The 25,662-nt window shown below is 38.0% G+C and overlaps 1 protein-coding gene across 25 annotated transcripts in view; it reads left to right on the top strand.

Annotated features, from left to right (window-relative positions):
* The first annotated feature begins 8,546 nt into the window (after positions 1 to 8,546).
* Positions 8,547 to 25,662, top strand: part of Epb41l2 (erythrocyte membrane protein band 4.1 like 2) — a 200,746-nt gene continuing 183,630 nt past the window's right edge. For 19 of the 25 annotated variants that reach the window (XR_006852752.2, XM_058581272.1, XM_058581266.1 and 16 more), the window contains exon 1: positions 8,547 to 8,696. The gene's annotated coding sequence lies outside the window, so the exon portion shown is untranslated. Of the gene's footprint in view, positions 8,697 to 9,014; positions 9,039 to 9,271; positions 9,546 to 12,926; positions 12,979 to 13,174; positions 13,241 to 25,662 lie in introns of those variants that run through there. The other 6 variants (XM_058581219.1, XM_046449400.2, XM_046449415.2 and 3 more) reach the window with 6 other exon arrangements.

Raw genomic sequence — 25,662 nt, 5'->3', positions numbered from 1 at the left:
CCATCCCCCAAATCTGAATTACTTCATCCTGTGGTGGGTGTGTGTTCAAGGACAGATAATTCTCTCTAGGCTGGGGAAGAAGTAATCCTGTTTCCTCTCAGAGTAGGGAAGGGGGAGAAATTAGGGAGGAGGAGGGAGAGAGGACCAGAAAGAAACATCCTTTTGAAAATAAGTTGCAATGACAGAGCATCAAGAGCTATATTGAAAGCATAAAGTGTACTATTGTTACAATTCTTGCTCATGACGGCTTGGTTATGCATATATTTTGTGATTTTTGGTTGTGAATTCATGCTCCTTGGGATTTTAACTGTGAGAATTCTTTGAAAATTTGTTTCAAAGTAAATCTGTTAGAAAAAGGTGACATTTGATTCTGTTAGGTCATTTTTTGTCTTGGAGTTTCTCAGGCCATGAAGACAACATGTATTCTAACTGAATTTGAATGACAGTGGGCCTATGTTAGGAATTTTCAGGGACGTGTTTTTTTTTTTTTTTCTTTTCCCCTTCTTCCCAGTATTAATACAAAGAATTAATGCTAAATCTGTCTGTAGGGAAGAGTTTTTTTTCCCCCGCAATTTACTAACATAAAGTTTGTTTTTCAGAACCAAATGTCTTCCAATAGTGTGACCTATGAAAGACAAAGAAATTGAAATAAACAGAAAAAGGCAGATGATTTCAGGCAAAAGCCAGCTCAGTGCTTTTGTTAGTATAAACAATATAAATGAGGCCTGGGGTTGTAGCTCAGTTGTAGAGCACTTGCCTAGCATGTGTGAGGGTCTGGATTCGATTCTTAGCACCATATATAAATAAACAAAATAAAGGTCTATCAACAACTAAAACAAACAAATTTTTAAAACAATGCAAATGGCACCCCTTAAGGTGGAAAAGACACTTTTTCCTCTGAGTTGATTCAAGCCTTGAGGAATTGTGTTGGTCAGGTATTACCTCACTTTTCACCTTGAATGGGAGCTCAATTTTATCACTCTATGTAGAGGCTTGTGCCAGCTTTAGCATTTGCTTATCTTTTGGGATTTGCCCTTTCTCTAGATTCTAACCTCTTCCTTTACCTTTTCTACTGAGCTCAACCATGTATATAAAACATGTTAAAAGGGCTGGAGTCATGGCTTAGTGGTAGATGCTTGCCTAGCATGCATGAGATACTGGGTTCAATTCTCAGCACCACATATAAATAAATAAGTAAATAAATAAATAAAGGACCTTCGACAACTAAAAATATATATATTTAAAAAAACATGTTAAAGAACATTACATCTATCATTTTTAGGTGTTATGTTCTGGTAATTTTCCTCTGAATTCCAAATCTGTCAAATTGTAGGAAATACACATTACCTCACTCATCTTCAGTTAGATCCATTCTTTTTATTTTTTTGACAAATATTTAATGAAGGAGGCTTATTTGAACCACTGTGTTTGGAACTAAAATACAATAGTACACAAACCAGATAAAATCCCTCCATTCATAAAGCCTAGAGATGCATGGTCCTTAATTGTTTTCTGGGGTGCATTTTTCATCTCATTGATCCAACTTTCCAGGAAGATTTTTCCCTGGAGAGTGGAGGTCACAGGCAATAATAGCATAACATAACCTTAATATTTATCCTTCACATGTTTTCCAACAAGTACAATACATATGTGTGCCTTGGGGGAGCCAAACAAAACCAAACTAAAGGGTGATACTTTGCCAATACCAACTTTCTACCAAAGCAACTTTCTACTACACATCTGTTTTGAATAACTAAGAACCACTCCCAAGACAATTCATTTTCTAAGTGGAGGAATTTGTTTGCTTAGAAACTACCACATTACAATTTCAATTCCACTATTACCACTATTTCTAGGGGTTATTTAACAAACCAATAGCCTGACATGGTAGTGCACACCTATAATTTCAGCACCTTGGGGGGCTGAAGCAGGAGGATGGCAGGTCTGAGGCCACCTTAGGCAACTTAGTGAGACCCTATCTCAAAATAAAAATATAAATAGGGCTGGTGGTGTAGGTTAGTGATAACAAACCTCTGTGTTCAATCCCCAGTAATGTAAAACAACAACAACAACACAAAAATTTTTTAAAAAAATATTTTTTAGTTGTAGATGGACACAATACCTTTATTTATTTATCTTTATGTGGTGCTGAGGATTGAACTCAGTGCCTCACACATGCTAGAAGAGCACTCTGCTACTGAGCCACAACCCTAGCCCCAACAAAACCCAACTAACCAGTCAGCTCTGGGCTATGCCAATATTATAAGCAAACTCCATGTAATTCAGGGGATTACTCTTCTAATTTTTCTCTTGGTAATTTTATTCAATAGTCTCTTCTGCTACTATTCTAGTTGTTGATGGGTTTGTACCAAGACTTGCTAAGAACACTTACAAATTCTGTTCCACTGGTGAGGTGCCTCACAGTGGGTCCAAATAATTTGTTTTTTGTTGTCATGCAATATCCGAAGTCATCTATGGTATTGATTGTGGGTTACTTTTGTCTGTCCAACAAAGTCCAATGATATTACTTCAAGGCCATTTTTCTCCCCAACCCCATGTCTGTTAAGTGGGCATTGGAAATACAGTTTCTATTTAACCTAACAGCCTCCTCTCTGTCACTGGGAAAAAGCTCAGTCATGGCAAGTTGACTGTCTGCAGGGTGAGGTAGGGTGGAGTGGGGAGGGGGAGGGAGGTATGGTGGGAGGACCACAAGCACTTTTAAAAGTCTGGTGTTCTGTCTCAGTCATTTCCCATAGTAGGAAACTGACTTGTTTCCCACTAATTGAGTATCCATGCTTATAAGGTCTTTCCCATCTTTTCCCTGTCTTAGGCTCTTTATGTCTGTGAATGAGCCTGCAACCTTCTCTTCTTTTGACCCCAGTAATCTTTTACCCAGTGTGGATTAGACACACCTAAAGGCCGTATCATCATTCCTTATTTATCACTGAGAATCAAAATAAACCATCATTTTCCTAAAATTGTTCTGTGGTTACTTCCCAAACTAAATTACGATAAAATGGGGCTCAATAATATTTGTATATTAATATGAAAAAAAGATTGTTTTATCTTCATAATTCACATATAGTCTAGAATGGTAGAGACTTAAAATATTCTCTGTTAGGTAGTGACAACAATTTGAGTGCAGAGAGAGGAACCAAGATTTCTGATTCCCTTTACCAGATTTATTATTTACTACTCTGTGAACTGCAGGATGGCAGACACGATGTGTAATTAATGTCCAGAATATGCCATGAGGCTTGGTATATAATGATATTCAGATGGTTAAACTGAAATAATCTACCTTTGTTGTATAGTTTTCAAATGTAGCTTTTCTGGGATTTTTCTTACACATAGTCTATTTCTGTTCTCAGTTTCAGGGAGCAGTAGATATCCTATATGCAGCAATTGTGCAGGCCTGTTTCAGCCTAAGGGAATTAGCATGCCTCTTCCTGTCATTGAGCCAGATAAAGTAGGGGTGTGTTTGTGGCAAAACTCCAAGTATAATTGAGGAAATACCTCTATTTGGCAGGTTTAATGCCTGTATTACCCATAGTGGTTTTTCAAAAGGAGCTTGCCATTACTTACAGTAATTTAGATGGAAAAGGGAACTTGTGATGTTTTTGATGGAAACCCTGTGGAAAATGTTGCTGGAGATGGAAATGAGAAGAGCGTAGTCTTTTTTTTTTTTTTTTTTTTTTTTTTTTTTTTTTTTTTTAGTATGAAGGATTGAACCCAGGGGCACTGAGCCACATCACCAGCTTTTTTTTTTTTTTTGTATTCTATTTAAAGACAGGGTCTCACTGAGTTGCATTGGGCCTAGCTAAATTGCTGAGACTGGCTTTGAACTTGTGATCCTCCTGCCTTAGCCTCCCCGGTGCCTGGAATTACAGGAGTGCTCCATCTCATCCAGTGAGGGTAGTCTCTAATGCTTGACTAGAAGAGCAGGTGTCTGTGGTGAATTGTTCACAAAAATGGCTGCTAATATTTTTTCCCACCACTGTATACACATTCCACTACTATAAAGAGGTGAAGTCTATGATCCTTGTTTTTGAATTGAGGCTGGTCCTCTGATGTTCTCTGACCAATAGAATGGGACACATATGATACTGTATGACTTCTGGGGTTAATCCTTGAGAACTTGCAGATTTTGCTTTTATTCTATTGGAAATCAGGTGCTACATAAAGAAAGGTCCATATAAAATGAGAGAGACAGTGGCAGAGATAGACGCAGTCAGAAACACACATACCCACACCCGTTGTGAGGATGAGAGTCCATGTTTTAGTTAGCTTTTTTGCTACTGTGTTCAAAAGATCCAACAAGAAAATTTTAAAGGAGGGAAAGTTTACTTGGGGCTCACCGTTTCAGAGGTGTCAGTCCACATATGGCCAACTCCATTGCTCAAAGCCTGAGGGAGACAGAACAGCATGGTGAAAGTCCATGGAGAGGAAAGTAGCTTAAGACATGGCAAGCAGGAAATAGAGCGCTCTGCTAACCAGGGAAAAAAATATAAACTCTAAAGGTTTGCCCACCCCCCAGGGACCCACCTCCTCCAGCCACACCCTACTTGCTTCTAGTTACTGCCCAGTTAATCCATATCAGTGCATCAATCTCTCATAATCAAATCATTTGAACATTAGTTTTGGTGAGACATCTCATATTAAAACCAGAATGGTCCACATGGCAGAGAAATTAGGTATCTCAGTTAACAGCTAGTAGCAATTGTCAGGCATGTGAGTGAAGCCCTCTTAGGTCCTTTACCCACAAATGTGCCTCCCAGCTGACACTACATGGAGCCAAGAAGAGCCATTTTTTTCAGTCCTGCTTTGAATTTCTGCCCTAGAGAACACTGAGCAGTAAAATAATTGTTTTTAGTCACCAAGTTTTGGACTATTATAGGCCAACAAAAAACGGTTTCAAAGATAGGCCAGGTGAAAGAGTGACTCCTACGAGGGTGCTTGTGCAATTTCTTTTGAACTGGGGATTGAACCTAGGGGCTCTTTACCACTGATCCACATCCCAAGCCCTTTTTATTTTTTATTTTGAGACAGGGTCTTGCTAAGTTGCTTAGGTCTTCACTGGTTGCTGAGACTGGCCTCAAACTTGAAATCCTCCTGCCTCAGCCTCTGCAGTCTCTGGTATTATACCCAGCTCTGTGGTACCTTTGTTGCTCATGGCAGGGGAACTAGGACTTCACACATTCACAGTGAAGCTTGATAATCAGACAGAGTAAGAGAGTATACTCTTCTTGCCATTGGACCATGCAAAGCAAAACAAAGGGTGGCTTTCAACCCAGTGCCACTTTTGTTTTTCTTTTTTTTCTGGTGCTGGGGGTTGAACCCAGGGCTTTGTGCATGTGAGGCAAGCACTCTATCAATTGAGCTATATCTCAAGTCCCCAGTGCCACTTTAATACTTCCATCTAGATGGGTTTGTCATCCAGAGGCACAAAGGTAAAAGATGAAATATAGTGATATCACACCTTCTCAGGGGCCAAGCCTCTGCCACTGTGTTGCTAAGTAAGGGAATTAGGGAGATTGAGTAAATTTCTAGTCTGCACTGCCAGACTGACTTTGCTTGTAGGCGGTATCTAGGATTGAGGCTATGATGCTAAATATGGATGACTCCCAGGTCTGTTACTAGATTCCTGTTTTGTTCTGTTAGTCCCTTGACTATTACTACAATTTATCTAGTGGGAAGCCCCAGTCTCATTCTTATCAAATTGTTATCATGGGGATTAATATTCTGCCCTTGAACTGTAGCCTGGTTGTTCTGCCAGTATCTCAACCTGCTTGCACCTCTGAATATCACCTGTTCAGGAATTTGTCCTCCTTTCTTTCCCTGTTAGCTTTCTCTGCTTGTCTGGACTACCACATGTTGTTTGCCAACATCTCTATATACCACGTTCCACCTGTTTATTCCTTCATATCCTTATAGCTCCTGAAACTTGATTTTTTTTTAACCCCCAGGTTCTGCCTCTGAATCCTCTTATTCCATTGAAATGTTGGAGCCATGTAAGTCTATGTCCAAAACAAGGAGTCTTAATTTTTTCTTTCACATAATATAGCCCTTACATATTATACATTTGATAACAATCTTTTAATGAACTTTATCTCTTTAGGTTATATCTTGTTGGTTCCCACATTACCAAGGTCATTCACTTATGAATGTAGATTAGTTTATGCTTCTTAGAAAGTGGCATATAGAAGTGATTTGCAGCTGGGCATGGCACTGCAGGTCTATAATCCCAGTGACTTGGAAGCCTGAGGCAAGATGATTACAAGTTCAAAGCCAGCTTCAGCAACTTAGGAAGGCCCTAAGTAACTTATATAAAGGGATGGGATGTGGTTCAGTGGTTAAGAGCCTATGAGTTCAATCTCTGATACCAAAAAAAAAAAAAAAAAAAGCAATTTACACACTTCAACAGAGAATATTACCTGGATCTCATTTCCTATGACATGGGCATTATATTTCATTATTATGCATATTTTTTTACTATTTATATAGGTTTTTAAATTATTTTTATTATTTTAAATAAGTTTTATCCTGGATGGATGGAGATTTCATGGGGCCCTAAAACCTACATGACTAAGCAAGTTGTGGTGGTGCATGCCTGGAGTCCCAGCTACTTGGAAGGCTGAGGAGGGAAGATTGCTTGAGTCAGGGAGTTCAAGGCCAGCCTGGGCAGAATAGTGAGACCCCCCCACCCCCTTTAAAAACAAAAGGAAACCAATAACCAAAACACAAATGTGAAAACAAACAAACAAACAAACAAACAAAAACCCACTTGTATGACTTTAGGAACCCTTTATAATATAAAAAGAAATATAAAATTACAAATATTTGATTTAATTGTAAATCTGCCTCAAATTTCACAATAGTATTATTTCATAAAATTCTACTATGGTTTAGGTCTTAAATGTCCTCCAAAAGCTCATATGTTGAAAACATGGTTCCTAACTGATGTTGCTATTGGGAAGTGGTGGAAACTTTAGGATGTGGGGGCCTCGTAGGACATAGTACATCAAGAGGGGCTTGCCCTTGAAGGGGCTCCTGGGACCCTGGCGCCTTCCTCTTGCTCTCTTTTTGCTTCACTGTCAGCTATAAGGTGAGCCGCTCTGCTCCACTACATTCCCCTCCATAATTTTTTGTTTTGCCATGGGCCTAAGCAACAAGGGTCTGGTGACCATGGATTAGAACCTATGAAACTGTGAACCAAAATAAATCTTTCCTCTTTATAAGTTATCTTAGATATTTTGTCATAGTAACTAAAAACCAACGCAAATTCCCAGCCCTTTGCTAGAACTTTGTTATTAGGATTCTTTTCTCTTAGCACACCTCATTAAATTTAACATAATTTAATTGTGTACTTAACGTGTGGGATTGTGATAAAATCAACACATGGAAGGGATTTATAACAATGCCTCACACACAAAGCACATAATAAATATTAGCTATTACTTTTATTGTTTATCAAAGAATCTTACCAGATAATTTATCTTCCCAGCTCTTTCCTTTTGATGTAATGGGGATAATACCTGCCCTCCCTTTTTCACAGGGTTATTGTGAGAATCAAATGATAAAATGAGTGTGTTTTGTTACCTGGAAAGCATCAAACATATGGCAAGTATTGTTATTGAGGCTTCCTTTGACATTTAATTTTAAAAAGGTTAAGTTTAGGAAAGAAAAGGAGACTTTGACAGAGATGGATCACTGAAGATCTCACTTGAGGTGGGAGGAAGCAGAAAAGTGTTACCTGTGTGGTAGATTCTGGAGTCAGTGAGCTGGGCACCCTGACACCAGTCTGACATGAATGAAGTATTCAGAAAAGATGAAATAAGTAGATTCTAAGAGATAATGGTCTAATTGTGCAAAAGAAAAGAACTAGAGGAGGCTATCCCGCGTGTTTGTGTGTGTCCTTCCACAATTTGGCAAAATAAGTTTTTTTTTTTTTTTTTCCAGACACTGCTTCAGGCCTGTCATGCTTTACAATCCAGGTTCCCAGGCCTGTGCCTGGAGAAATCCTACTCACTGTCAAGGCTGAGCATAAATGTCCCTCCTCCATGGGGTTTCCCCAATTCCTCCTGTCCCTCTCACAGGAAGAATAAATGGTTCCTTTTCAAGTCTTTTCAGTGAAAGCACTTCTTTCACTCTAGACTGAGCGGACCCAGTTTTCCTTTTTATGTGTCTCCTGGACCTACTTTACAGTGTACCACGGAACAGGAGCTCAGTGAAGGTTTAGGCAGTGAATGCACTTTGAAGAAATAACTTTTAAAAGTTGAGAGGGCATTTAAGGCCAGGATTCGAAGCAAGAACGCCTTGCACAAACGCAATAGCTGTCATTATCCGGGGCGGCTCAAAGACGAAACGCGCCGCCCCAGCACAGTGCTGGGTGGCGGAGCTCCGCAAATCCCGCGGGAAGGGTCCCTGTCGGTGGCCGGAGTGGGGCGTGGCCTGCGGGAAGGGGGCGTGACTTGCCCGCGGGGGTTTCCGCGCCCGGGGCGCGGCGGAGGGGCGCGGGAGGGGCTTCCGCCGCCAGGGGGCGGGGCCGGCACGCCGAGTCCTCTGACGGCCCCAGCCAGGGAATTTCAATTTGAAACCTAGCGGAGGGAGGAGGCTGGCGCGCTGGCCCGCGGCTGGCTGGGACTGACGCGGGACGGGTCCCCCAGGCCGGTGAGCTCCTGAGGTGCGGCGTTGGGGTAAGGAGGCGATCGGGGCTGCGAAATGGCAGGTTTGGGGCGCGGGTCCCGGCCCGGGCAACTAGTCTCTGCGGATCTGCAGGGGCGGCTCGGATTTTTCCTTTAGCTGTAGCTGGGAAGCTGATCCCGGGCAGGAAGCGGTGGCGGGACGGTCTCTCCCGGAGGCGGGGGAGGGGGACTAGCTTTGGGATTTTCTGCGGCTTCCTCTCTTCTCTCCCCCCACTCCATCAGCGCGACTCTCCTGCGCCGCAGGGTCCGCATCCTGTTGCTCCAGGCCGGATTCCGCTCCTCTGCGGTGGTCCTCTCTTCATTCCCCGCAGAGTCTGCAGAGGTGGAGGCGTGGTGAGGACCGCGCCGTCCCTCCCCCGTCCCGGGTGAGGTGGGCTCAGGGTCACGCGTCTGGGCCCCTGGAGCAGCAGCGGAGGAATCCGGCTCCATCCCCTGCGCGGGGACTGCGGGGACTTGGCGCGGCGGCGCTCTTCTGGAGGATGGTTTGGGGAGGGGACACGCGGGCCGGACGCGCGCGCGGGGATTGCGGGGAGTGGTGAGGGCGGCGCGGTCGGCCCGGAGTGGGCTGGCGGCAGCCGACAGGGACGCGCGTTCGACCCTTAAAATTCCGACACCCAGCTACCTCACCACAGATGGCCGCTTTTTCTCCTCCTGCGCTGGGGGCGGAGGGTTGGGAGCATTTTTAGGTGAGGTGCAGGGGAAGGACCAGGAGGAGAAAATAAGGAGCCGACGGGATTGAAATTGGCGTCGGAGACGTTGCCTCCAGCAGCCCGACGCCTGTGGTGGACGTTAGTCGGCATACTTCCCAGATGCCAGCCTCCCTAAGGTCAAGTTCTTTTGGTGAGGTTTGCTTGTTAATTATAAGGGGAGGGGTCTCTGTGTGGAGGCCTTTCTACAGTCGTCTGGAGAATGCCTTTAATTTCCCTGTCACCACAACAGCTGTCTCCACGTTTAAGACCCTGGGTGGGTTGGAGGGAAGGTGGAACCGAGAGGAGCTGTGAATATATTTTCTCTTATCCGAATCACATCTTTTCCTAGTTTCTTGAACTTATTGCATATGAAATGGTATGTGTGTGCCAGGCGTTTTGTTACTGCTATTTAAGCTTTTCTTTTTTTTTTCTTTTCGTGAGTTTTAGTTTTCTTTCATTCTTATTTTTTTCAGTCCCTTCTTTATCTCCTCCTCCTGTTTTGTTCTCTCATCAGAATACATTGTTTGTGTATTCTTTATGTACAACACTGTATTGAGAATCAGCATTTAGTTACTGTCTTGTCACCTTTCCTCTTGGGCTTAGCACTGGAAGCAAACTGAATCAGTTTTTTGGCTTGGGAAACTGGGATTTAGAATCCTCAATCTCTTAAGAACTAATAGTGCATAAATTCTTTTCAGTTTCCCTTGGCAGTCTTTTGCTGTAAGAAATCACTGGCTTGCTGTTGCAGTCACGTTGAGACTGCATTGTATTGTCATTGTTGGATTGTGATAAGGGCCAACCAGTCCCTCCATCAGGCTGCGAGTTTGACGCAACTTTTAAAGAGCTATGCTGTGTCACCTGTCAGAGCTGGAATAATCATTTCTACAATTTGAAAACCACCTTCAAGCCTCAGATTTCTACTCTTTGGAGGTTATTGGAGAACTGTACAAGTGGTAATGGTTTGGAACAATGCTGTGGATTTAGGGCTAATTTAATCCTATCCTGTCTTCCTCACTTCTTGGGCAGAATTCCCACTGAAGTCAGTAGTGGTCTTGTGTGCAGACTGACTGCTGAGAACAAGAGGCTGCTCATTAAGAGTAATAGGAGGGGACAGTTTTCTTTCCTTTTAAAAACACCCCTCTTAAAGAAAGACCTAGTCATAACAGTTCTTTATCTGTTACCTCTGTTAGAAGTAGTTTTTCTACTGTATGCAAAAAGTCTGGAAAGAAAATGTGTAGATGAATCGAGCCACCAATGCTCATACTCTTTGAGATCTAAATTGGATGGGGGGGGGGTTTATTTGAAAAGATTAAAAATCACTTACCCTACTAGAATTTCAGTAAAATATTTGCTATTCAGTGTAGAAAACAATATGGGATGTTTTGCAGCAATTAGGTGTGCATATTTTAAAATCTGAAATTTAAGTCCAATTTAAGCAAATTTGGAGATATAGAGGAAAAATCTGAAGGGGTGGCCCACCAAAAAGTTACTGCAAATAGAAAACAAAGAAACGGGAAGCTCTTGCTGTATTTGGAAACCTAACTTTAATATAGCTTGCCCACTTACAGACACATTCTTCAGGAGTTAGTGACTTTAAGGGCCCATGGTTAGATGTGAGAACTCTGACCTTTCCAAGTTAGCTTTGTACTGATCTGAGTTGGTGAGCTTGTTAGGTTTTTTTGCTTTTTAGCATAATGATCTTGTGGTTTACCCTTTCCAAATTACCAGTTCTAAAGAATTGAGTTTAGAAAACCAGTGACCAGAATGTAAAAATAGATATTTAAAAATCAGAACCATGTCCACGTGTACTACCCAACACTTGCTTTCAACTAAAAATACTTGCAAAGATGACAAAGCAGTCTTCAACCAAAATATTTATTGGTAAAATTTCTCTGTAATTAGTAATATTGTAGAGTTATGTTTAACATCAAGTTCTGTGCTTAATCACCACTCTCATATTACTGTGGCTAGTGACCTACAAAGTTTTTATCTTCGCCATTTTATTTAGAAATGTGGGGTTTCTATTTTATTTTTTTTTAATTTTTAAATTTTTTAAAAAATATTTATTTTTTAGTTGTAGTTAGACACAATATCTTTATTTATTTTTATGTGGTGTTGGGGATCAAACCCAGGGCCTCGCCTGTGCTAGGCGAGCACTCTACCGCTGAGCTACAACCCCAACCCTGGGTTTCTATTTTATATATCGAAATGCTAAATATTGTTGAAAGTTTGATTTGTTTCTGTTTTCATAGGAAAGCATGAGATTTTTTCTTTGTTTTTTGAATTGAAGTAGTTTATTTTAAAGCTGTGTGTGAACTTCTGAAAAATATAAATTGCAAGGATTTTTTAAGAAGGCAATAAAAACTTATAGGGATCAATGCCACCAAAGAATTACATTTTGCATTTCTTAAGTCTGTATTGTTTTACTTGGAGAAAACAAAGGAAATGTGCCTACCCTTTCCACCCCACCTTTATTTAGAAACAATTCCAGTGGGCCTGTTTATTTTTTTCAGATTCAGAATTACTGTACCTAACTACTGGTTATCCTTACAGATTTAAAAGCCTCAAGTAAAGTTTATGCTGGCTTCAGTAGTCAGCAAATACTAGCCAAACCCTAATTTACTGCTCTTTTATAGAATCTTGGATGAACTGTTAGTAGTCCTCAAATCCACTCAGACCTTGTCCCCTCCCCTCAACACACAAACATTTCTAGTCTCTTTGGAAGACTTGTGTAAACAGAAGATTTGTATATGATTCCCCCAGATTCTAGACATAGCATCCCTTGGGAACACCATGTTTTGGTATAAACCAGCAACTTGATATTGGGAAGATTTCTATCTTTCCTCTGTCTGTACCCCAGACTAAAATCTAAAATGGAGTCAATCCCTTGATATTAACTATATGGGAATGGCCTTCAAGTTAGCTATTGATAATATACTTACTTAGAAGTTACAAGTAAGCCAGAAAGGAAAGAAGTTAATCATCTCTTTTATCTAGAAATGATTAAGAGTTATAATTGATTTTGGGGTAGTTTTTCTATAAAGTGTATATATTTTGTATAAGAGGAGGGACTATTACCTATATTTGCCAGGTGGGGTACACAATGTTTGTACTTAATAAATATTTGGAGAATTAATCAGACTTTTATACATTGAGGTGCTTTTACTAAAGTTGAAAGAGTTGGCTTTACAGAAACTGATTGTAGTTCATGTAGAAATATCACATAGCTAATATAGGTTCTTTTTTTTTTTTTTAAACCACTAGACATTGTTTCCCCTTGTTTTGTGGTTGACTTGGAATCTGTGTGGGTTTCTTAGATGTGTGCTTTCCATATTTATAAGGGTAGATAATCTGTACATTATTTCCCTGGTTTTGGGGATAGTATTTATCTTAGAATTTCAGTGGGTTTCTGAATTTTCTCATTTTTAAAGTGTTGTCTCTTCTGCCTTGATATAGTGTAGATGTCATGTGCCCTGTTGAATGCCTTCATACCTCCTCAATTTTTTTTTTCAGATTGAAATCGAGCTAATTTTATACTTGTAAAATGGAAACGTGTTTTCACTTCACTGATTCCTCTCATATTGGTATGTTTTCACTTTAGCATATTAGTCAAAAAGTCTGAATATATATAGTCTGGGTCCCAAGTAATCTTTATGCTAATATAGAATAAGTTGGGGCATAAGAGTAGTCTTTTCTGAGATCTCAAAGTTTTTTGTTTTTGTTTTTTTGAGAGAGAGAGAGAATGAGAGAGAATTTTTTAATATTTATTTATTTTTTTAGTTTTCGGCGGACACAACATCTTTGTATGTGGTGCTGAGGATCGAACCCGGGCAGCACGCATGCCAGGCAAGTGCGCTACCTCTTGAGCCACATCCCCAGCCCAAAGTTTTTATTTTAGGTAGCCAAGTTGGAATTTTACTCGTATAAGTTTATTGTCAAGGGGATGGTTTAGTTTTTTCTAGGCTGAGAAACAGAAGGTGGCACAGAAAAAGTTTCAAAGTGATTTTTATCATTGTGTATCTGTAGGACCTTATTACCTAGGTCAGGCAGGTAAACCAAATCTTTCACAGTACAATTTAAAAGCCATTTCTTCTTGCTTTGCTCTTATGGCTGCACTGTCAACCTTAGTGAACGGCTTTTCACATATTTTAAAGACTTAATGTTACCTTTCAGTTGCCTTTTCTAGAATAATTTCATTAAAAAAAAAAAAAAAAAAAATTTGTCTATATAGGTCTGATTATCAGCAGTCTAAGGATCTTTTCCAAGTCCTGAATTCAGGTTTCCAGATCCCTTGATGAGCTTCCATACTGTACCCATCATCATTATAACAACAGAGTAGAGTTAATTAGGTTACCTTGAGGGCCAGAAAGGAGCTTAGAGATCTTTTTTTTCATACTGTTGACCTGAAGTAGAGAGTCGGGTTAGTAGCAAGGTATTGTGTTGCTCAGGTGGGCCTCAGGGGTTCATAAATTGTCTGAGATTATAAGTCAGCTGGTGTGTTTGTGTGCAAAAGTGTAAGAGATTTGAGAAGGAGAAAGGGAGTATAAGAAATGATTTTGGGAAACAAAAGGCTGCAAATTGCTGATCTAGTTAGATTCTTATTAGGAAATCAAGATCTTAAGAGGTATTCTTTTATTTTTCTCTTTATTTTTCATGTTACCCTGTTGCACTTTTATCATTAATCTCCCTCTGTCTGATTGTACTTATTTCCGTTCAACTGAATTCTTTAGTTGACCTCCTTTACTCAATTATCCTGGTTAAATTGAATTCTGAAATAATCTTGGTCACTCATATTCTTATCAGTGAACTTAATGTGTTTTTATTTTCTCACAAATTTCTTTGAAGGATCAGTAATAATCTTTTTAAATCTTTTTAAAAAGATTTTTACCATTTCATCATTTAATATTTTGTTATGTAATATTTTATTATAATATTTTATTTTATTATCTATACTAATTTAATGCTGGTTAGGCTACTTAAACGAGTGACTTTGAGCAAAGTATTTCTCAAAGCTTTCTTTCCTTTAATAAGGGGTTAAAAATCATATCTATTTCATAGACCTATATGAGGATTAAGTAGCTAATGCTTATAAAATGCTTCATGTAGTTCCTGGCATCTGTGAAAATTGTTAGGTTAAGAAAAAACTTAGTGAGTTGCTTGTGAATATGTGGTTAGCACATTTTTTACAGTGGTCAGTAACAATTATCTGTGTGGAAATAGTCTTTTTTGATAGGAGATTGGAATTTCCTATGGTGAAAACAAGTTAAAACCACTTTTATTTTATTGTTATTATTTTTTTTGTTGGTGCTGGAGATCAAATCCAGGGCCTTTTAAAATATATATATATATATATATATATATATATATATATGTATATATATATATATTTATTTATTTTAGTTGTAAATGGACTTTTATTTTATTTATATGCGGTATTGAGACTCCAACCCAGGGCCTCACACATGCTAGGTAAGTGCTCTACCACTGAGCCACAACCCCAGCCCCTTATCCAGGGCCTTTTATATGGTAGGTAAGCACTCTATCAGTGAGCTACTATCATATCCCTAAAACCACTTTTTAATTATTTCAGCATAGACTCTCTCTCTCTTTTTTTTTTTTTTTTAAAGAGAGAGGGAGAGAGAGAGAGAGAATTTTTTAATATTTATTTATTTTTTTTAGTTTTCGGCGGATACAACATCTTTGTATGTGGTGCTGAGGATCGAACCCGGGCCGCACGCATGCCAGGCGAGTGTGCTACCCCTTGAGCCACATCCCCAGCCCCTCAGCATAGACTCTTTAGAATTTTTGAACTTTTAGAAAAGTCTTACTTAATAAACCCTGTTCATTTTTTTGGTTAATGTCCAAAAGGTGCATATATGTGGCAAATCTATGAGAACCTAGTTTTCAGAACACAGGGAGAACATAGTCTTTTTTTGTTATGTTGCCAGAAGTAACTTGATTTTGAGTGTGAAATATGTGTGCATATAATGTATTATAATTTCCCCTCTCTATAACTGACTGCAGTGAGCTTGCTGAGATAAGGCTAATAGTGGAATTTTTATTGACAATGTTTAACCTTTTGCATATGGCCTTAAAGTGAAACCTTTATAAATTCAGTGTACTTCTTATTGTGTATGAAATATACCTGAAGACATATTTTCCCCCAGTGTAGTGTTTTAATTTTAAACTGACTGCCAAAATTAAGAAATAGGAGGTTTTCCATAAATATTTTAGGCTGAAAATATTGGAGGATTGTGGCAATACTGGGCCCATGCTCCTCAGTTGGAAAAACCATCTGTTAGAGATCAGTAGTTCCATACCATTTTGTATGGATAATCCTTTCCCTATATTGTCTCAGTTCCTCCTGTTGTTGTTTTTTTTTTTTCATCTTACCTCTAGACCCCTTCATTCATTTGCATTATCTAGCTGGCTTTTTTAGAGTATTGAGTTTGTGCTTTTACTAAATGTCAATTGACAGAAAAAGGCCTACATGTGTATGACCTTAAAGTGGGTGTTGCTGGCAAATAGGACTTTTCTACCTTTTGAACCAGCAGTTATTTCCTGCCTTTCCCTTTGTGAAGAATGACCTTTGTGTCACAGTCGGAGTCATAGTTTTTGGAACCAATTAATCGGTGTCCAGCATGCATTAGGCCCATAGTAACATGTGGAAAGTGTGGTCTCATTCATTACCTACTGGTCTTAAACATATTTGTTGGTTCTCTAAAGCCCAGGTTTAGTCTCCCACAGCTCGGAGCTGTATTTTATTTGTATATTATTTGGCTTTTTAAAAAGATTTTTTATCATTTCATCATTTAATATTTTATTATGTATCAGTCTATCAATTTTAACTGAGAAACTAAAAGAACTTTATTTGGGGTCCTAAGAGTTACAATTTAGGAGACATAGGTTTAGATAGCTCTGAATCAGTATTCGGAAGAAGGCAATGGGAACTTATATGAGCAAACACTGCCAGTTTATTAAATGTTGAGAAAGAATGGGGCAATGTGACTGATAGAAGATAAAAGAATATATACACTTAGTAATGTTCATCAAATAAGAGTTTGATAACCTCTTGATACACTTCTTGAGTCTCTGGGCACAGTGTAATTATGTGGTCATTCTTGTCATTCAGATTCCTGCTGTCAAAAGGTGGAGATGACTAGAGTTCACATTGTAGGCAGCAGCTGGAGACTGCCTAAGCCCTACTTCCTTCATGCCTCCATTTTAAAAGCCTTTCAGTGTTGCTCTCAGCATGAGGTTCCTTTCATTTTCATCCTCTTTAAGATAAGAACTGTTTTGTAAACATAAGTGGATTCATGCTAAAATTTCCTTAATATCATCAATTATCTGTTAGTAATAAGATCTTTGTTTGTCTCAGGTGTCAATTTTTAGAAAAGTTTGTTTGAATCTAGAGCCAGTTGAGACCTCTACATTATAATTCATTGATGGATCTTTTAGAGTAATGAGATTTGATTGCCTCTTCATCTCTTATTTTTCCTTGTAATTCATTTGTTGGAGAAACTTAATTGATTATTCTATATGGTTTCCCACAGTTTGAATTTTGCTGATTTCAACATTGTAGTGTCGTTAACCTATTCTGTCATTTCTTTAGATCCATAATTGAATCTAATTTTTTATGATTATGATTTAGAGGCTTGATCTAATTTTTTCCCTCCTTTTCTTCCTCCCTATAAGTTTGTTCCATAGATGTAGGCCTCTGTTTGACACTTCTCCTTGGTTTGCCTGTATCCTTTAGGCTTGTGGTGCTTTTACCAAGTGCTTTGCCTAATCTATCCTGGATAAATGTATTTTATGCTCTTGGTTGGCTTAGTTCTAGATTCCATCTTAAGTAATCCAGTAAGATCAGAAGTATTGATAATCAATAAACATGTTAAAAAAAAAGGAAAATGATTGTATTGGAGCATAGACTATAAGTCCCCAGTATAATTGGTACTTTAGGCATATTAATATTGCTCATCCTTTTTCCAGTAATACCTTGGGTAATTTGGTATGACTTTCATTTTACAGATGAAAAATTGAATTTAAAAATTGAATGAGTTGCTCAAGGGCACTCAGCTTGTGTGTGGCTAAAACGTTTGTCTTCTGGAGCCAGTTATTGTTAATTATTTGAGGCTGTTACTCAGAACTTGAAGTTTTGAGGAACCTATTAACCTCTGTAGCATCTAACATTTTGGTAGAAGACAGACTTCCTTTTCTGGCTGGTTTTCTGTCTCCTAGTTTCTTTTGTAAAGGAGTGATTTTGAAGCAGATCTGAGTACTACTTTTAGTTTTGTGATTCCCCACCCCACCTTGATTTAGTGCTGGGAATTAAATGTGGACCCTTCTATATGATTAAGCTTACAATCTACCACTGAGCTACATCCCCAGCAATTGTGCGATTCTTGGGCTGCTGTGTAGCTGCCTTTGTGGAATTCCCTTTGCTTCTCTTCCCAGGTTCCATATCTTCTGGACTCCATGTCCTGTTCTTGGTTTAATTCTAATCATGAGCACTTTAGGTAGTTGTCCAGGGAAGTTTAAATGGGATGTCAGTTTCTTTAAGAACTCCTGTATCTTGAAATGTCTTTTTCCATTCTTAGTTTAATTGTTTTTATAGTTTGGGTATATAGAAATGTTTGTGATTGCCTTCCCTCCTAATTTTGAAGGCATCTTTTGTAGCCTTTTGAAGGTTATTTCCAGCAATCTTACCTTAGCCCACAGAAGTACCTGAAATTTACAATTCCTAAGGCTCTTGAGAATTCTTGAATAATCACCTTATTTCTTATAGGTTCCCACCAAAACAGGAACTCACATTTTAGTATCCTGCTCTGCTAAGTCAGTTATTTTGTACATCTGCTTTCCATCTTCTAAAATTTTTTTTGGCATATCTTTCTTATCTGCTGGTCTGTTCCTTCCCCTTCCTCCCCCCATCCCTTTTTTTGGGATTTGTACCTTTTTTTTTTTAATTCCTTTACTATCATTCTAGTGTCGTGTAGGGAGGGAACAGAAATTAACTCAATTGCAGTCCACTGGATTCAGGGTTTTAAACTGATTAAAAATCAAATTCTTTAGATTATTATTTTTGGTAAGAACTATCACTGTACTAAAGTTGTACTTTTCCCATGCCTCTTGCTGCCTTCAGTTATTTATAAAAACAGGCAGAAAAATCAGGTGATTGAGTCAGTATTTAGGATGGATCTGAGTGGATGACTGCTATGTCATTTGCCGCAGTCCGCTGCAGCAAAATAGCCGGGGGGAGGTGAGGAACAACTTGTGTACGTTGATACAGCAGGAGTAGGAGCCATTTATTGTAGGACAGGAGCGGTATTTATACATTCCACACAGCTTATCTTAAAGATACACCAGTCAACCAATAAGAAATCTCCACACTTAATGGCTCACTGGCATTACTTCACAAACCACTCCCTCTGGCATTTTGCCAGGCACCCTCCAGACTTGTTTACAGACTCTAACAGTCATTGCAGTAGAAAGTGTTTTCTGGGTTGTGGGTGTGGCACAGGGGTAGAATGCTTGCCTAGTGTGTTTAAGGCCCTGGATTTAATCTCCAGTACCTCCAGGAAAAAAAAAAAAAAGCTTTCTAGGAGGAATTCAATAAATGTTTCTTTTTATTCTGTGATATTTCAAGGATTAGATCAGTATAAACTTGTAAATATTATATATTTGAGCTACACTTAAAAATACATAAAAACAGATTTGTCAAATATGTGCTTATCAAAAGTGGCAGTTTTATTTTAGACTTTAGTCAATATCTTAACTTTGTCTTAAAACTGTCACATGGTTGCCATACATAAGTTTGAATATCCTTTTTTTTTTTTGATATCAAGGATTGAACCCAGGGGCGCTTAACCACTGAGCCACATCCCCAGCCCTTATAAGTTTGAATATTCTTTAAATATAATTTGGGGATTAGAGTAACCTTTGAATTCACAGACTCTGTTAAATACTGTTACGGTGAAAATTTCCATTATTAAAAAAGGTGTAAATAAATTATGAAAGTGTGGGACTTACACTAATATGAAGGTATAAATGTTTTGTGTATGGATTTTGGGGAAGTTCAAACAAAATGGAGATTCCAAATAAGGTAGTGAGTTATTAATGGCTGTGTGATCTGAGGAAGCTCCAGGAAAATCTTATGGCTTTGAGTTCTTATGATTGGTATTGACTAAGTTACCCGTGGGTTTTTAGAGATTTATAAATTCAAGTCCTCTCGTCATTAGTGTAGAAAGTATTGTTAGTGATAGATAAGAATAGTATTTCCCTAAAATGTGGTAATATGTGAAATGATTGTATTACATAGATGAATCTTTTTCTTTTTCTTTAAGTACTGGGGATCAAACCCAGGTGCCTTATATGTTAGTCAAGTGCTTTACCATGAATCTATACCCTCATCCCTTTTTATTTTTGGTACCAGGGATTGAACTCAGGAATGCTTAACCACTGAGCCACATCCCCACCCCTTTAAAAAAATTAAAAAAAAAAAATTTAGAATCTTGCTAAGTTGCTTAGGACCTTGCTAAGTTGGTGAGGCTGCTTTGTACTCATGATCCTCCTGCCTCAGCCTAAACTGCTGGGATTATAGGCCTATGCTACCCTTTATATTTTTTGAGAAAGTCTTACTAAGTTGCTACAGATCCTCCTGCCTCAGCCTCCCAAGTAACTGAGACTATAGGCATGTATCCCTACATCTGGTTTAATGTTTTTCTTCTAATCTTTAAATATATGTCAGTATTTATCAGAAAAATAAACAAGCATCTCAAAAATATCAATTCATTGATATTTCTTAGCCTGAGGCTAAAGTGGATATTTTAAAGTGATTTGATTTAAAGATGTGTTTTTAATAATTAATACAATTGAAGCCAGATTTAAAATTAGGCAGTCAGTGTAGTTAGGTAAATAGGGTCTAATATGGAATGAAATCTAAAATGGAGGCCATGTTGAGAATGAATTCCTGGAAAAGTTGAGCAACTCTCGGAATGTTAATGAAGTCCAGGAAACAGCCCCCAACAGATCTGAAGATAGCCCATCCCAAAGAAATGTTAATGAACAGCAAACTTAGAGATGCTGACTGGGAAGTGCCCAGATTACTTCTTTGGCCCACCTGTGTCCCACCCCTCGGGCCTTCCCACCTACATTCCATCACCGAAAACTATAAAATGGAGAGACAACCGCACTTCCATGGATTCCACCTCTTGGGTTTCCTTCTTCCTCCGGGAGAAATCTTTTCTGCTGTCCTTTAATAAACTTATAATTTCTACTCTGACCTTGCCTCGGCGTGCTTCTCTGGTGTTATTCTTCAACATTGGGGAAGCAAGGACTCGTCACTGGTCATCAGCGGTAACACAATGACTGAATGGATTTGGCAAAAATTATAAAAGTGGGTACGTAAATAAAGTTGGTAAACATTGGTAGTTTCTAAATACTGTTTGTTTAATCATGGTGCTTGTACACATTTTTTTCTTTTTAGATAATAGTATAAAACTGGGCTGACTGTCATAGGCTTCTTGAATTTTTTTCCTCCAAATACAGATATTGAACTGAGGTCCTTTCACATGATAGGAAGTACTCTGTCACTATCCTATTTTCTCAACTCTCTTTACTTTTTGAGATAGGGTCTCCTTAAGTTCTATAAGTTGCTGAGGCTGGTTTCGAACCTGATCCTTCTGCCTTAGCTTCCTGTGTACCTGAGTAGGTATACACTACTGCACCTCATCATTGGCCTAAACTTCTATTTTGTTCCCATTATTTATTTTTGAATTTTAGATAGTTTTTATTTGTGAACTTAAAAAAACATTCCCCCCAACAGAAATTCTCAAGGCATTTTGACATTTTATGTTTAAAACAATTTGTACCATAGGTCTGACAGCTAAGAAGAAAAGGAATTTAAATGGTTAAAGGTACCCAAAGTCATTCAGTAGTTAGTAATGGAACTTTGGGCATAGCCAAGGTCTCCTTGTATCCAGAGTTGCTTCTGTTACACTGTGCTTTTTAGTTGTTAGTGGAGTAGCCAATTGAAGTTTTCTTAGAACTCAGGAAGTCTGCCAAATTTTGTGGCTAAAGGGATGTTCCTGTAGTTTTTATATATTTGTATCTCAAGCCCTAAAGGTAGAAAGAGCTGGGTCTTCCAAAAATAGTTCAATAAATGTGTCAACATATTGAAATACTATTGAGAAAACAAGGAAGTCCTATGGGATTATTGGAAAATGATGCCAAATGCTTTCACAAGTATTTAGAAAGCAAATGTGACAGTGGTTGTATGCCAGACAATGGTTCATGGCCTTGGTTTTTAAAGCCCATTTTTTTTTCCTTACTTATACCTGGTGCTTTGTTTAATTGCTTCTAGATTTTGGTAGAAAAGCTGCTAAATGAACATCTTCCTTGAAAATTTTCCATTTAATCCACTCTTAAGGAGAAAAGGAAAACTTTCTCACTTAATAAAGTGGATAAGAAGTGTCTGTATGAAAGGTTGAAGTGTCACATAACGACTTGGGTCTGTTCACTGACAAAGAAATAGAGTTTATCTGTGTGCTTGTAACCAAAACAGTTTTTGAATCATGGCCATTAGAATCAACATCAGTAAAGTCTGCATCTTAATTTCCTTAATCCCAAGGCTGTCTGTTTTAAATTATGCACATATTGGAATGTTTTATTGGAATGTGAAAGCATTCATCTGTTCCCTGAGGTCCCCCCCCCAAAAAAAAAAACCCCAGAAAAATAGAGTTATGCTGAAGATATTAACTTTCACAGCTCTGCAATGAAGAACCATAGATGTGGGCTGCATGTGTAGTGCAGATGTGGCTGTGACCTATTTGACACCAGTTCACTTTCATCCTCCTTGCTGCAAGCTTGAGTTGAAAGACTTGAGGGGTGGATCTAGAACATTCTGTTGGTCTGTGATCTGTATTTTACTTGCTTTGTGCAGTACACAGGAAAACAGTGAAGGATAATGTGACTTTTTTTTTTTTAAGGACCTTATTTTTTTGTTGTTAAATCTTTTGAAGCCACATTTTTATTCTGATTATCTATTGAAAAAAATTTTTTTTGAAGAAAGAGTATATGCTTTTTGGTTATAAAAGAAATTGTTTTTCTTTTCCAACTTTTATTATGGAAAATTCAGCATAAATTTGTAAGTAGAATGCTACCATAATGAGCCTCATGTACCCTCTCTTGACTTCAACAATTTGCAGTACATAGCCAGTTTTATTCCATATGTTTTTCTCTTCCATTCCCTGACTTCTCCCATTACCTATCTGTACTATAATTTTATGGCACTGGGGATTGAACCAGGGGTACTTTATCATTGAGCTACATCCCCAGTCATTTTTTTAAAAACATTAAAATTTGATGCAGGGTTCCTCTTAAATTGTTGAGGCTGGTCTTGAACCTGCGTTCCTCCTGTTTCTGGGATTACAAGCATATGCCCCTGCACCCAGCCTTACCCCTCATATTTTGAAGCAAATTCTATACATTGTGTAATTTATTTTGTAAATAAATGAGCTCCCCTTCCACCTTTTTTTCATATACTTCTTGGTTTCCCAAATAAAGTTCATGTTCCAAACTGATTTTGTAGAATAACAAAGTAGTTCTTTTATAACATTTCAATTGTCATGCATTTGGAATAAATATCTAAATTCTGTTTTGAGAATTAAAAGCATTTTGGTCCAAATGCAGTTTTGTGGATATAGGGAATACTTTATCCAGTGTTAAAAATAAAAACAATAACAAAAAATCCTAACAATCACTAAACCAGAACTGAACTGATCTCACAATTTTAGTATGTTCTGAAGATAATGATTATGTTTATAATTTTTTTCCCCAGGGCTTCTGCCTGCTTATACTGTATTGTATTGTTATTAGTTTTTTTTTTCTTTTTTATTCTTCTCTTCTGTTCTTCCTTTACATGGTATGGTTCAATGGCAGTATGTTAGAACTAGACCAAGTGCAATTTTTATTTTTTAGTTGACTAAATTTTAATGAGATCACATAATTATTATAACCGTGTAGGGTGCTATCTGTATCGTTCTGTCTGGCAGTGTAGAGGGGAAGGTACATACCTTAAACACTGATCACGTACAAATTAAGAAGTCATTATATAAATTGATGGCATTATACTCACAGCTGACAATCACTTAAAAGTTGAAATGCTTTTCCTAATTAACAGGAAGGATTTTTGTTTTGGAAATAGTTTATATTTTAATATTTTCAGTTACATATAATTATTTAATACTTTTGTAAAGACATACTGAATTAAAAAATAATGATAATAATAGATACCATTTCTTGATATTTGTTATGTGGTAGACACAGTTCTATGAGGACTTCTGTATATACTTAGTCATTTAATCCTTGTGGTAATTGTGTGATAAGTACTGTTAACTCAAGGAATCTTTAAGAAAATGGAGACACTAAAAGTTTCAGTAACTTGTTCAAGTAATTCAGCTAATTAATGACTGATCAGGGCTGTCTGGTTCCAGAACCTACAGTGTAACTCCTGTCTGTATTGTCTCTGGGAATATGTAAACTACCTTCAAACCCTGTTTCTATTTGCATTCTCCTCTGCAGAAGTAACTGTTTTGAAGGAGAGCCATTAGTGTATAATTTGATCACTGGGGATGGTTTTAATTGAGAAACTTGAAAGCCATTGATGAGATTCTACTTATGTTCTTTTACTGGCTTTAGTAATAAAAGGGGAAGGGGAAAAATGGAAGCATGTAGAGAGTAGGGTCATTACCAGTAATGTCTCCCCTCCCCCTTTAAGATGGAATGTTGAATCCATTTGGAATGTTGACAGATCACAAAGAAGTTGCTGAAGGTAGTAAGTAGTACCATTGAGTGGTTAAAATCTGTATCTCCAGTTGAGTACCTTGGTGTGGGCAGGTGTATTATTGGAACTTTGGCCATCATTGGTCAACACTTAGAGTATAGATTTTTCTCAAGAGTTTATCCTGAGGCCTTTAGTGACCAGATTTTTAACAAAACAGGTATCTGATACTGTATGTTCTCCCCTTTTTCTTGAAAAGAGTAGATGGTAGAAAGAAAATTGTCCTAGCCCTAAGTCCCAGTCCACAGTCCGCTAATTACTAATCATAATATTGGGCAAGAGACATTGCTTCTTGTGTCTGTTTTATCTTATGTGGTTCAGATGCTCTGAAATAAGTTCTGATTCATATAAGATGTCTGATTTACTGATTTGCCTTTGTTTGTGGAGAAAGTGATTTAAAATGCCCTTTCTTTTTATTATTATTATTTTTTATTTGTTTTAATTAGTTATACATGACAGTAGAATGCACTTATATACTTTGATGTATCATACATAGATGGGATATAATTTCTCATTTTTCCAAGTATACATATTGTAGAATCATATTGGTCATACAGTCACATACATACATACTGTAATAATGTCTGTTTCATTCTACTAATTTTCTTATCCCCACTTCCCCTGCTTTCCCATCCTTTCACTTAAAATCCCCTTTCTTATAGGAAAAATAGATGTAGAATTTTGGCAAACATTCCATACTTTTCATTTTATCTTTATAGAAACTTATAAAAAAAAATATAGTTTAATGGTGGGAGGTCTGTGGTAATGTTTGTTATTGAAATTTTAATCTTGGTCATTTCCTATTGAACATAATTTTGCCAGTGAGTTTTACAAAAATTTAAATTTATTTTTTCAATTGGTGGGGGTAGCATGTGATATTTTGATATATGTATACATTGTGTAATGTTTAAATCATGCTAAACATATCTGTCTTTTCAAACATATAATTTCCTTTTTCTTCTTTCTTTCTTTTTTAATACTGGGATTTGAACCCGGGGCACTCTAACTCTAAACTGCATCCCCAACCCTTTTTATTGGGTCTTGCTAAGTTGCCCACCATGGCCTGGAACTTGTGATCCTCCTGCTTCAGCCTGCAATTACAGGTATTTGTCCACATGTGGCTTTTCTACTTTTTTTTTTTGGTGTGGGGATTAAACTCAGGGGCATTCAACCACTGAGCCACATCCCCAGCCCTATTTTGTATTTTATTTGGAGACAGGGTCTCACTGAGTTGTTCAGCATCCCACTTTGGCTGAGTCTGCCTTTGATTTAGGATCCTCCTGTCCCAGCCTCCCAGGCTGCTGAGATTATAGGCATGTGCCATAACACCCGGCAGTTTCTATTTCTCATATCAAATATTTCTTAGTTTTTTTGTTATCATGTTTTCCTCGTTACTAGGGATCCAGTTCAGGTGTGTTCTACAACTGAGCTA

The sequence above is a fragment of the Marmota monax genome, unplaced genomic scaffold, assembly GCF_021218885.2.
Source record: "Marmota monax isolate L192 unplaced genomic scaffold, Marmota_monax_Labrador192_F-V1.1 WCK01_AAM20220418_F8-fsc00030, whole genome shotgun sequence".
NCBI lineage: Eukaryota > Metazoa > Chordata > Mammalia > Rodentia > Sciuridae > Marmota > Marmota monax.
Note: the sequence above shows the minus strand (reverse complement) of the source record. Positions and strands in the feature narration are given on the sequence as shown.